General features: G+C 46.0%; 2 long non-coding RNA genes across 5 annotated transcripts in view; one reads left to right on the forward strand and one right to left on the reverse strand.

The window, feature by feature from the left end:
* The window catches only part of LOC107052902, an 83,040-nt gene that overhangs the window by 12,483 nt on the left and 56,593 nt on the right, over nt 1-13,964 (reverse strand). For 3 of the 4 annotated variants that reach the window (XR_006938830.1, XR_006938824.1, XR_006938827.1), the window contains exon 3: nt 6,412-6,614. This is a non-coding gene — a long non-coding RNA (uncharacterized LOC107052902). The remainder of the gene's footprint in view (nt 1-6,411; nt 6,615-13,964) is intronic. The other variant, XR_006938821.1, reaches the window with a different exon arrangement.
* Nucleotides 5,376-6,230, forward strand: LOC121110318. Its single transcript, XR_005858591.2, has 2 exons — nt 5,376-6,004; nt 6,091-6,230. It is a non-coding gene; the product is annotated as an uncharacterized LOC121110318 (long non-coding RNA).

Raw genomic sequence — 13,964 nt, forward strand, 5'->3', positions numbered from 1 at the left:
GAGGCACTCTCCACTGCTTTGCAGCACCTTGCCACGTGCAGCTGTGTGTTTGGTCAAGCAGAACTGGAGAGAAGACAGCCCATGAGCAGCCTTAGCAATACCAGGCATAGACACTAAAAGGTGCTCTTTGCTTTGCCACATTTTGATGCCAAAAGCTGGATTCAGCTGTGGGAAATTGTGTTTATTGCACTTCACTGCAAAAAACTGAGCTAGGAGAATATTGTCTCTGATTACAGACAATTATGTATTGCTGCTTTGGTTTGGTTTTTCAAGCTTCCTTACGGCTCAGAGGGGCCAGTAGTAGCTTTTACTGGACCAGCATATAGGCAGAGAATACAGGCAAGCTTTCAGACACCCATAAAGGAGGACATATATGGACAAAAGTTCACTTTGTTTTCTCCACCCGTAACATCTGATCCAGTAAAAGCTGTCATTCTCCCTACATCTCCTCTCTCAGTTATGTTCAAAACCCACCACAACACCATGGCCGCACTCAAGAGATGCCCAAGGCCCTCAGTGCCAGCATGAGTCGCTTCCTTTTTGCAAGACTGCAGTATCTAATGTGGGTTTCGGAGGGGCTCCGTGCACACAGCCATGCCACTGGCCTGCTGGGAGGCTTCTCAAGATAGAGAAGCATTTGGAGGAAGAGCCCACCTCCACCGCATGCACCCTGGGAATCAGGCCACACAGCAGCTGTACTCTGGTGCTGTTCTCCCCTGTTTCCAGCTGCCACAGATAATCTAAACCGTGCAGTTCCCTCTGCTTTTGGCAGTGGCCTTTCTTTGGCTTGCTCCTGCGGTTTGTGGGGAACCAACAAACAGCCCCAGGCTGCGGCAATACCAGGCAGAGCCACTCAGACTGGTATCCTTCAACTCCTGGGCAGGTTGCTGAAAGGGCAGCAGCCAAGGAATGGACAGTGGTGGGACAAAGCTCTGACAGAGGTCTCTCCACCTAGCTGTGCTGAATCAAACACCGTCTTTTGGATAAACTGATCATTGGGTCTTGGTGCCAGTCCTGAACACCATGAAAGACCACGACTTCTACTCTCCTGGCCCTCCTAACATCCTGTTTCAGCCCCTCATCCACATGTGAAATGGCAGCTATCAGTTTCCCAGAGCTCATTCCCAAACCATGATCCTCTGCTTTTCTTCCAGCTCCTCATTTCCACATCGAGGCCCAGAAGTGGCTCCAACATGTCCACACTGGCAAGCCAAGGCAGCGTGGCGCTGACTCTGTCTATAAGGACTCCAGTAGCCCATGGGGCAAAGCTTGGGAGCATGATGCTAGAAAAGCCCACGGGCTGCCCTGTACCTGGCCTCAAGCTTTGCAGGTTGCTCCACACAGCAGAAGCCCTCAGCCCTCCCCTCCTCGCTGCCCCAGGACATCACAGCTCCGTGCTCCTGCTGGCCTGACTCAGCCACCCTGAGAGTGCCTGGCCATTGCTGCCTGTCGAGGCAGGATCTGCCTGCCTGCCCCTGGCCCCTCTAGCTCACCACACACCAAGCCCACGCAAAAACACCGGCTTTTCTGCATATAGCTCAGCGTGCTGCCTCCGTCGGGGGGCCCCATGGGTGGCTGAGACGCACCGGCACCGCTGCTATTCAGGTCTCTTGCAGTCTGAGTGGAGAATGGGAGGCAAGGAAAGAGGCCTTGCCCCTCCCCTCCACCCCCATGAGCTGCATCCCAACCCATGCATTGGGCTGCATGTCTTGCTTCTTTCATGTCCATCCCAAATACAGCATCCTTCCCACTAAATTATAACGCAGTCAGGGAGGACGTGACCAACGTAAAATAAATGTAAATTTACATTTGGCAATGATGCCTGAGTTGCTCTTTTGCTGCAGAATTGGCTTGGTAACTCAGTGCTGAGCAAGTCTTTGGCTATGCGTTTCCCAGCCTTTACTGGTTGACTTATAAAGGAAAAAGGAAAAAAAAAAAAAGAGAGAGATTTAAATTTTTTTAGGAAGCAACCCAACTTCTCAAATGCTTCAGACTTCTTGTGCCCATCCTCCTCCCCAGGTCAGAAGGAGTTGTTCTGTCCGGTTTTCATAGACTCAAGCCATCAAGTGAAGGGTAAAACGTACCCCCCCACACACACCAGCAACAGGCCCTTGCACTGCTTCAAAGCGAGGATGGGGCCAGACAGAGTGTAGGGAGCCTTCAGTGATTCACAGCAGTACGTGTCCTCCTCAGAGTGTCCTCTGCCCTCTGTCTGCAGGCGGGACCTCAAGCCCTGCAGCCGCCTCTCTGAAAGACCTCAGAAAACATGCTTGGAACTGTTGTTTTTTTTTTCTGAGAAGGAAAGTTTGCTGAAAGACTTTCGCTGTTATAAATCACACCTTTCTTTACTTGCACAAACGCAAAAAATAGCTCTCCCACCAGCAAACTTGTTGTTTTGTTTTTTCAAACGCTCTGCTCCAAAATAAGCAAAACAATGCACGGTGTTTTTTTTTTTTTTAATGCAAGAAAAATATATAACCCAAGGCTGAGGTTCTTTGCTATGAACAATTTTAAAAAAGGACAGTTCTAAAGGTCCAAAAATAGATTTTCATAATTGGAAGTGCCTGCAAGGGCCTAAGTATAGCAGGCCTTATTACATCTTGGCTACCAGGTACTTAGGTGCTGTTCTCAGAACCTGCCATTAGCCAGGTCTGCCGAGCAGGGCACACAATTATTTTTGTTATGAAAATGCTGGCTCCAGTTCACACGCAGCAAAGGTGCCGAGCCTTTGATCCCCAGCGCCAGGCAGAGCCTTGAAAATGCCATGGGGTGATTGATGTACCCAAGAAAAGGGAGATCTGCTGAAGGAAGGCAGGTGTGAGGTGCCTCTGGGCAGACTTTGTTCTGGTGGGGCAGAGCCAGAGCCACCAGGCTTTTCTGCCTGGTGAAAAGGGTATCCAGGTCCTGCCAGGGGAGGAGCCAGCTAGCCAAAACGTGCTCAGCCTCAGCACTGGCTTTCACCCTTTTTGCAAGGAGCAGACTGCGGTTTGCAGCCTCCTTCCAGCAAGAGACCAAGAGACTCGGAATGAAATTAGTCCATGTGTAAAAGATGGAAAGAGGAAGAAGAGACTAATTCTTTGATTTAGCTGTTGTAACATGGGCTGTGTGTTTCAGTAGGTGGTAGGATGACAGAATAGAAGGGAGTGTCACCGTGCGGAAATACTTTGAGCTCAGAACATGAAGGCCGACGTTGTGGAAATGGGGGCCTAAACTTAGGAACCTAAATCTGTCTAGGAGCACCCTTTGATTTCCAGTGGTTAGAGAGCAGCCGAAGCCTGGAGAGTCTCAGTGCCTGTGCGGCTTGTGATTTAGGAGACTGGGATCTTCTAATCCTGCTGTGGGGGTCACCAAAAATCCCAGCACAGCCACCTAGTTCTGTGCATCCAGATGTGAGCGGGCTCTGCCGTGCAGCATGGAGCAGAGCACGCGCTGGCTTTGAAGCTAGGCTGCTTCTAAATCTGCCTCCTTGGGGCGGAGGCTGCCCAGAGTATAAATCAATGGCCACGCTGCATATGTGTGTTGTAAATAAGCGCTGGAGAACATCCAAGGCAGCCAGCTTCCTGGCTGAGGCGCCAAGAGTTGAACCTAGGCTCTCCGAAGCCTCAAGCGTGAGATAAGATAGCTTGGGTTGAAAAGCTAACCATCCGTAGCTGGGGGCTGCAACCACCCGTAGCCTCTGGGATTCAGCCACGGAGGGTGAGCGGCATTTTCCCCACTGGCTTTTAAGAGGCTTCATTGGGAAGCTCAGGTTGACAGGCCTTGTCTGGGGCCGGGAGGAAGAAGCGAAGGCTGCAGCCTGTGCCAACTGGGCCGGGCCCGAGGAGGAGCGAGTGCTGGCGCCGGCCGTGGGCCCTGGCTGCAGGCGGCTGGAGCCTGTGGCCACTGGATGCCTCTTAACATATCCCAGTGCCCTCAAGACAAGGTAAATTGGTGGTTGAGGCAAAACTCAGCTTTGCGTGCAGTTCTGCTGCGCTGCCTGAATTCTTGGTCAACCGATTTTTGTTTGTTTGTGTTATACACTCATTTCCCTTCCCACTTTAAAGGTCATTTTGTGCTGGCAGAGGGTGCCATGCTGGCAGCTCTGGATGCCCCAAGAGTTAGATTCAAGCCATTGTGCAGGTAGCCAGATGCAGTGGCTGGGTGCATTGCCTCTCTTCTTGCTTCCCTTGCGTGTGTGTAGGGGGCAACATCCAGTGCCAAGAAACATCCAGCCCCACATATGGCCCAAGTCCTTAACTACTGATGAACTTCATGCCCAAAGGATGTTGTAGCACTGCTGGCTGTGAAAAGCAGGGAGATATCTGCTTTTGCATCTTTAATGCAGTCTCACTGCAAGAAGGTCTTTGTCTACTTTCCAACAGCTTTCTAACTTTTCAATTTAACCTTTCCTGTTCTATCTTCAGACATTCCAATCGATCACGATGACATCCAGCAGCTCACCCTCCTGAGACTCACTGCTGCAAGTAATTCTGCTCTGACATTTATTTTCTCTTGCATGACACTTTTTTGTTTGCTTTTCACGTGCCTTGACTGTGCCCTTTTCCCTGTGTTCTGATTCAGCAAGAAGACTACTAGACCTTGTTTGTAATTATTAATTACGTTTCTCTTCCAGGCTACATCCATCCATGACTTTGCACTCTTTGCAGGCACTGAGCAAGACCTGCGTGCAGAAGCTGAGTGGCAGCTGCGTTAAAGGAGTTATCACCTTGAAAAACCCAAGCTCAGGTTACTGTAGGGTCAGTGCTACCCTGTGGCACCTGATCAGTTCAGAGTTCAGATAGTGTAAATCTATCTGGCTTTAAAATACCTTGTAGGCATGCTCATAGCCCCAGGTCTGATCTAGAAGTAGTCATCCACCTAACTCCTTTACACTTACTTTTTCCTGACAGACTTTTTTTTTTTCTTTTTTTCTTTTTTAATCTGGAAGCTTTGAGAACACCTGAATGATCATTTCAGTCAGTTTAGCTACCAGTTCACTGCCTCATTCAGAGGCGTGCTGGCAGCCTAACAAGATCCAGCTTCCCTTTGTGAAGATGGAGTTCTTTGGAATCCATTCTGTTGCAATCAATAAGGCAATTAATAATTCTGGCTTTAATTAATTGTCAGTTGATCCCATGCCCTTTATATACAATATGCTTGCCTGGTTCCCACTGTTCCTATCCTGCCAATCTCCCACCTTTGTCTGCAAGCAAGTAGTGCAAGCATTCCCACATTTTCAGCTCACCCATTCCGAAGTCATCAGAACTTTTGGTTCCCATTAAGAGGTGACAAAATGTTTTCAAAACCATTTAACATCCAGGAGGAGAACGTGAGCTCTTCTGGAAGCCTAGATCATCACAGGAGAGGAGAATGCTATTCATTGTGACAGCGGCTAGGGAATGCACATGCAGTCTTGGAACATCCCCAGCTGCTCGCCTGCAGCAGGATGGACACTCGCCACTGAAGCGTTGCCACCTCTTTGGGGTTACACAAGGTCGTACACCATCCTCAGCATGGTGCTTTGCTGGGTGCTCTTGATACGAGCTCAGCTGCTTGTTTGCCCCAGAGCAGTTCAGATATTCCTGCCTATCCCTTGGTAAAATATTTACTATGCAGTCTTATCACCTCCCTAGAAGGCTTTGTTGGAGCTGGCTGATGCATTAATTCGTTCAGGATCTAACTTGGGGTTTTTCTACAGAGGCCTGGACCACGTCCAACAGCATTAAGAAAGAAACCTTCCTTTCTTACTACATTCTTTTAGGCAGGCTTGCACCTGAAACCTGAACTGCATGTGGCACTGAGATGGCTGCACGGAGCTGCCCTCCTTTCTCCTGAGGTTGGCTGTGACCATTGGTTTGCATGTGGGGAAAAGCACCCACTTAACAAGCCAGTTGTCACCTCTCCAGACACAGGATAAAAATGAATGAGCTGAAGAAGAGCCAGGTTAGAGTCTGGGGAACATTTTCTGACGCAAAGTGTATGAGGCAGTGGCCCTGGCTGCCCAGGAATGCATGTGTGAGAAGAGGTGAGGCACACACCTGGGCAGGGCAGCACAAGCCACAGGGTCCAGTGGCACTCCTGGGGCTCAGCTTCGTTATTTCTCTGATGCAGTTTCAGCTTGACACTTAAAGGTTTCAGCAAGGTGCTATCGTTCCTGGATCTCATCCAGTCATGCGAACAAGCAAGCCTTCACTCAGGATTATCAACAAGAAATTCCTTCCTAGGATAAATGAATGGCTGATGATGATGAACAGATATAGCCTGCCATTGTTTTGTGGTGTTTGGTAACTATCAGAAAGTTTTCTATTCCATTTAAATAGAATTTCTTATGAAAAAGCCCTTGTGAGCCAAAGCGTTACACAAAGGCCACATTCAGCTCTTTCAAAATGTACATGAAATTTGAATTAACATCCAGCATGCTATATACTGTACCTGTGCAGCGGAACGGCTCCTGGGCAGGCTGAGACAGAACAATGTCACTGTCTGTTCCCTGGAGACCCCCTCCGAAATCCTCACCTACATCATGGGATCATTCCACACTGCATCTCACCAGAGGGCACATCACCTGTGGCACAGGAGGCAGACTGAATCCAGGAATCCCAGCCGTGCTTTGGTCTCACTCTCTGCAATTGGCCCTGTGAAGCAATGGGAATTGAACCTCTGTCCAGCTCACAGTATGATTGCACGTAGAAGTTCTTATCAGACCTCACAACCCACGTGCCTCAGAGGAGGCCACAGCAAAGTAACCCAACTCCATCACCATAAGCTGACTAGCTGCCTCAAAGTGCTCATGCACTCATGCTGAAATGCTTGCAGTTCCTGGTGTAAGCACAACCTACCAGGAGCATTCACTATGATTTTTTCTTTCTTTCTTCAGCAGATCATTCTCATATATTCAATCTATGTTTGTGACAGAGCCCATGCCATTGGGTTATATCTAAATGCTGCACTGCTCCTGGAACACAACCTCTGCTCTGAGGACTTACGGTGCTGCATGAGCCTAATAGTAACTGACATCTGAAAGCTCTCTTTTGTGCCCAAAGTGGCACAGTATTACCACCATCCCTTGTTCCTGGAATCTCATTCTCCTTCCGTCCCTCACCAGTAGGAAATACAGGCTCTCTCCCTCTGAAGACCTTGCTGCTTAGCCAGGGCACCGGCTGCCATGTCCTTGCTCACCTCTGTTTTTTGTTTGCTCTCTATTACAAAACTCAATACACCAATCAGCTGGCTGTCGTAGTGCCAGCCATTGTATTTGGTGATGGAAGGAGAGGATTATCATTACCCCTGCATTCGTGTGCAGCTACCCCAAACAAGGATTAGCACATGGCTGTACTAGGCACCACACAAACAAATAACCCAAGCACGCAGCCTGGCCTGTAGACAATCTATCTCACAGGTGAGTAAACAAAGGGAGGAAGAGCCAGGCAGGAAGGCGAAGACCAGTTAGAGTCTGGTCTAGAGGAGAGGTTAGAGGAGAGGTGCATAGCCCTCACCCCAGAAAGAACAACCTCAGCAACCAGAGGTGGAAGCCACAACCTGGAGCCATCTCCTTGGAACAGGATTTATCCAGGAGCACCCCATGTCTTTTCTGTCCAGGCTTTATCTGGTAGCACTTCTATGTCCTCTGCTGTCCTGGGTTTTCCCAAGAGCTCCCCCCAAGATTCTCATCAGACATTGACCAGACCTTGCAGCAGGAGAAATCACCACCATGAATGTTCTCCTTTTTCCTATGGACAACCTAGGAGACAAGTTTAGAGGAAAGGCCATTTTTCTACCCTGCAAAAGCTAGGACAGAGGGATTTGACCCTTGTAAAATAATCTCAGGAACACTTAATTCCCGCTGTCATCTGCTAGTGAGTGCATGTCAGGGAAACTTGCTGTCTGTCTGAGCATCCAGGGACTTGCTACCCACTTGTATCAAGTTGGGTCTCTTATACTGAAAATGAAGCAGAAAAGCCTACATTACTTAACAAAGCAAACACTTTCTATAATAATTTGTTTTCCATTCATTTAATTAATGCTTTTTTCTACATTGAACGCAACAATGGCAACATATCAGTGAAATCTGCTTTTAGGATTAACCTACTTGCAAGCAGGGGCATGGGGCAGACAAGGAACATTTTTTCCTTCTTCCTGTGCTACATTTTTTTTCTACGGTTGGACAAGGGAGTTATGGTGCAATTAGAAATCACTTTCTTCTGGAATACCAAACTCTTACCAGGCACAGAATATCGAATCTTTTGCCTTGCTAACTGAACGTGAAGGACTGACTGACTGACCATAACAGGCTTCCCAGGGGAGTTCTCCATGCAGGTTGAGTCTCTGAAGGTCTTTTCTAGGGATCCAGCAGCAGAATAGGAAAAAAATATTTTCCCTAGTAGAAACGACACCAGCTGTGATGAGGTATGCTTCAGAAAATACCATGGATGTGAGAAGGCAACTGTGGAAAACAGGAAGCTGCGGAGAGCTCAGATTTCTGGGTTGGTAGGGTAGCCTTGCAGAGGAAAGGGAGACGGCGAGGAAGGTCAGCAGTCTCTAGGTCTAATACTTAGGTTTGGTAGAGAAGAAAAGAGTTTGGGAACATTTCTTTTTGTAGAGAGAAACTATTTTTGTGTACAGAACAGATAAAAATCCAAACAAATGAAGCTTATCCAAACCTCGCAGAAATGTTTGATATTCACCATCCTTTTGAGGGTCTAAATTTAATCTCTGGCTTGTTTCATCCAGATAAAGTTGGCATTTGTGCTGTAACAGAAAATAAGCCTGCCTCCCCAACTTGTTTCATTTGTTTTTTCTCTGTTTGGAATGTTTGTGTGGAATACGTTTGGTTCAGGACAAATTATCTTATGCAAACAGAAGACAATGACCTGATTCCCAGTGCAAGACTGTGCACATTAGGACCCTAGCACAAACTTTCCGTGCTTAAAACACCTCTGTGCAATGATGTCCTTTGTGGTGCTTTTCATGTGAAAACACTTTCCTCTAGCCCTGTGCCAGCTGAATGAGGAGTAGGGACAGCCGAAGCTGCCTGGGAGGATTTCGTCCACAGAATGTCAGATCCAAACCATGACACAAAGCAGTATTTGGGTCACTGAGAGGGAGCACGACAAAAAACTCTTGAGTTTAAGTAAAAAGTGTCATTTAAGAATAAGAAACAGAAGTACCACATGCTGGAAATCGCATCCTACCATCAGTTGCCTTTTTCTGGTGCCTTTCAGGACCTCCTGATGTGCCACAAAGAAGAAAGACCACTTTCATTTACTCTAGGCCAGATAAGTAAAAGACAAATATCTACACACCAAAAGACATGTACAGAATTTAGCATGTATTTCATCCCTCACTCCGGGCTTACATCTTTAGATGCTATAAAATCCACATGGCTACACCATTCACAAGTGGGCTTTGTTCAAGGTAACGTCTCTTTTTTTCCCTTCATTTTTTTTCCCACAGTCCACTCTCTTTGATAGTTTTGTAATTCCCTCATTGGGAACCCTCCTAGAAATAAGGTAGAAGTAGTCATAATACCTCAGAGCTGCAGTACTCCTTGGCCACCTCCTTTTTCTTCCAGCTGGGGACAAAACAAAATGCATTGGCCTTGGCTGCTGAGCAACGCTTACCTACTTTCAACATCAACACTACCAGTTCACAGTTTCTCTTTCAACCTGCAGCCCCTTTTCTTCTTCAGATGAACTTCTGCCAGATGGATGCACTCTTGAAAGACCTCTTGTTTGGAAGACTTTAGCTGTTAGATGCCAGGGGTTTATACCCCATCCTGATACACAGTTGTCCAGTCCTTCCCATTTCAAGTCTTGCTGTTCACATTAGCACTAGACGTGTCAGATCCTCTTAGTAATTCTCCAAAACCTGTGGTTTGTTCACATATTGTGTTGTGGGGTTTTACGGGATAATTCCACCAAGAATCATAAAACCATCATTTTTTCTCAGAATGAAGATGGAAAGGCTGAGTTTCACTTCCCTGTCCCATTCTCCGTGTTCCATCTCTCGTGCCTTTTTACTGGTCTCACCTATATCCCTCTTTTTACCTGTGCACTTTCCCCTGACAAGCAACATGAAGTCATGCTTAAAAATATATTTACATGTTTGAAAAATGTAGAAGTGATCTAACTTCTCAGGAAAAGCCACACACACGACTTTTTTTGGCTCCATTCTTACTCAACTTTTTCGCGGTTGTAGTTAGTGGTTTGGCAGATCTTTGCGTATTTTTGGATCAAACACTCACGCCAGGGAACACAAAGGGTCCTGGTATGAAATTCAGAGGAAGACCTCAAAGAGGGGTATTTATTTTTGTTAAAAATAGTTCATCCCATCTCTATCTGTATTGAAATTGGCAAAAGAATGGGTATGATTTTCATTTTTTTGCAATGCTTCATTTTAAACATTTGATAAAAATAGTCAATAACAAAAAAGCCAGTTTATTTTTACTGCAATGCAAATTTTTCCTCTTGCTGTTCAAGTCCTAGATGACAAATATAGGCCATGGGGATGGCATACTAAGAGGAAAAACAGAAGACTTTTCCTTCTCATTTCCACTAAACTAAGCATGTAACTACAAGCCTGCCAATTCCTTCATCTGCTGTCTTATTTCTCCGCATATATACCACCCCCATTCCCATCTTCATATATGTTTCCATGCTTATGTCTGTGATGGCAGCTCTCAATTACCCTGCATTTCTCTCAGGAAGATGAATCTTTAAAAGAGACCCTTGCATGTCCAGTGGCTACTATCTAACCCAACAGCATAGTCCAAGGCATCACGTAGGAAGGGCACCTCCTCAGTGTTTTATTTACTCCTAGATCACACTGTTCTCTGCTTACTGTGATGTCCTTCTCCTGAGAACTTTGTCCCACAGAAAGAACACCATGAAGCATGTGGTGGAGAAAGCAGTCTTTGTGGTGAAAGGGATATGTCTCCCACTTGCTCTCCATGCTCCCCTGTCTGTAAGTCTTCTAGGCTCAGCTGCTAGAAACGTGCTTTATGCCCTACCAAAGAACCACATGGCCATGCTGATTTACACCTCTTAAGGACAGAAGTTAGTACCCAGAATGAAGTATAGTTTTAATGCAACGCATAGGTACCGTGGCATCTATTTCTGACTATTCCTTAGTAAGAAATTAGCAGTACACTGAGGGACATCTAAGGAAACTCAGGCTCTACAGTCAGCTGTGACTATGGTCTTCAGAGGATTGCGAGGACTGTGCTATAGAAGACCACGCAGCATTGTGTGTGGTGCTGTACAAACACAGCAGAACAAAAGTTAATCCTTGCCCCGAAGGGTTTCGATGAGAGAAGAAAAGATTCTTTGCAAAAAAAAAAAAAAGAAAGAAAGAAAGAAAGAAAGCCTCACCCCAGACATTCAAGTGTACAGTAATGAGTCATCTGGTCAAATTCTGTAGTGGTACCTGAGAAAGAGGATGTTTTTCAGGCCAGTGGCAAAAACTCTCCTGCCACAGATCATTTAGGCACTAAGGAAGATCTTGTATTTTAAAAAAATACATATAACCCTCATATGATATAGTCTACTTTTTCCTAGAAGACTGCTTTGTGCAGTGTATCAAGCCATCACCAGCACATTAGCTCCATACTTGTGGGCGTGGAAGGCATCGGGAAATCACTGCATGAATTTTTAGGCCACTTGAGTTCTGCCAATACCCTGGGATTTCAGTTCACTGAACTTCCATCTATCTATACTATACCATCTTAAGCTATGCTGAAGGGAATGGATATGTTCTTCCTTTTGATATTTTCCACAGTAAAGACAGGGAATTTCTGAAAACTCACGTCCTTGCTAGAGCAAACTGTGAGGCTGGGTTATGGATAATGGCAACAGCGTTAATTTATTTTTCTTCTCCCGAATTCCATTTTTGATCTTCACAAAAGGACACAGAAACTGCAAAAAACTTTCCGTAACATAATGCAGTCATTGAGAAAGCAGACAAATGAAAACCACAGGCTCTGCAGTGAGACTGCCTTTCTGCACTATGTAGAGGGTTATTTCTTTTTCTGAGGAAGTATATACAAGAGTAGGCCATGCACACCACACAAAGGGAAGATCACATTTCCTTCCACCCTCCAGGTTTCTTTTGTTAATAATAATTATAAACCAACACTTAGCCTTGAAGTCACATGCCTAGTGGTGAGAGATGGGCTCTTTCTCTAATCTCAGTCCTCCTCTCCCATTATTGTTTCATTGACTACTATTGACTTTATAGCGTGGCTGGAAGCCAGAAATGAATGGGAGAATTGGAATGGCAAAACTGGTGGGGCAGGTTTCCCCGGCCAGTGTTGCAACAGGCTGAAAATAAATAAATAAATAAATAAAATAATGTCATTTATCAACAGCCAGGATCCAAGTCCTTCCAGGGTCACTGTGCACATATGTCACAGCTGGAGGGCAATGGCTTGGAAGATCTGTTCAAGGCTTGGAAATACAATTCCATTTCCACAGGCATACTCCACATCTAAACGTTAACAATTTTATATGGTCTCTAGACTCATGCATTAATGCCTGGTAGAATCAAACTCAACTCCAAAAATATTTTTTGTTCAAATGAGGCTTTCGGATCACATCTTTAGATAGCATTAACTCATCAGGACAGTGAAAGAATATTTCCAGGCGGGACTTCATAACATGATGGAGTTGCTGTCGTGCTACATTCTGGAAAGCAGAGCCAGAATGGGACAGAGAAAATTAATCTCTACTGTGATCTTGTTGCCAGCATCCAAGGGACTAGATTCTCAAGCTGTGTGGATGGGCCCTTCATATCACAGTCATTTAAATGCATGAGCTGAGATTCTGTCCCAGGATTTTCCTCTGTGACCCAATCTTAACCTGATCTACTGCATCCCCATCAGAGGGAGGGAATGCATTATACCAGGAGAGAGTGCAGAAATGTAATGTGTGAGCACTATAGGCACAGTTAGCAAGTCTGTAATCTTTGTTATAGCATATGCTTTGGGTCATACGATGATAAAACAACGTCCCTGTTCTCACACAGCTTGCCTATGCTTTGCTGGCTCTGCTCCACTACGGATAGCAGGGGTGCCCCATAGAAGAAAGTATAGTTCTCTTCTGCTGAGACTTCAAAGGAAGCTCTGAACCATCCCTCTCTACCTTCTTCAGCTACCCCAAGCCATGCAGCTGTTTACTCCAGGGATATGCTACCCACTGAATGGAGCTGGACTCAGAGCTAGGATATCACCCTGCTATTTACTCTGGGAACATCTGGGTCTGCCTGGGAGAAGGAATGGAGATGGCGAGAAGAAACTAACCCCTCCGGCTGAAGGTGAAGGGATCTAGGAGGTACTCAGAGCCTTTACTCAAGATTGGAGTCCTATGTCTGGTGCTGGTTAGGCAGAGCAGAGGAGACAATGTCATGTCATGAGCATGGATACTACATCCCCTGGGAAGGGCAGCAGCAGGGTGCAGAATGTGATGATACAGCTTTCAACAGACCATCCAGGAAACAACTCATATCAAACAAACAATTCAGCCAGACCAGACAGAACTGCTTCCGGCTCCATCTGGCTCTATTACTCACTGGAAATCACACCTTCTTAAAGGCAATTCAAATTACTTACCCACAAATGAACTTACCTGAATCATCCTTTGAGACTGAAGGTTTTCATAACAGTGAGCAGTGATCCCACTAAACTGTGCAATCTTCGGGGTACTACAGAGTGACACAGGATGCTAGTCTTAATATGCAGCCATCCATGCACTGCTCAGAATCCCTTACACAGTTTCTTATATAAATTGATCTTGACAGAGGAGAGGAACTGAACAGTGATCATATGATAGTTACTTACATTCAAGTAATCAAGATTTGACTGGACTCACTATATTTGTGCAAGGTATCTCCAAACCCAGTGCTGCATGTGGACTTCACTAAGTACTGCATGTGGAGACTTAGGGCAGGCTCCATAAAGCCAAGGCTGGTTACAAGCCTTCAGATAGAAAGAC

Source organism: Gallus gallus, chromosome 3, assembly GCF_016699485.2.
Source record: "Gallus gallus isolate bGalGal1 chromosome 3, bGalGal1.mat.broiler.GRCg7b, whole genome shotgun sequence".
Lineage (NCBI taxonomy): Eukaryota > Metazoa > Chordata > Aves > Galliformes > Phasianidae > Gallus > Gallus gallus.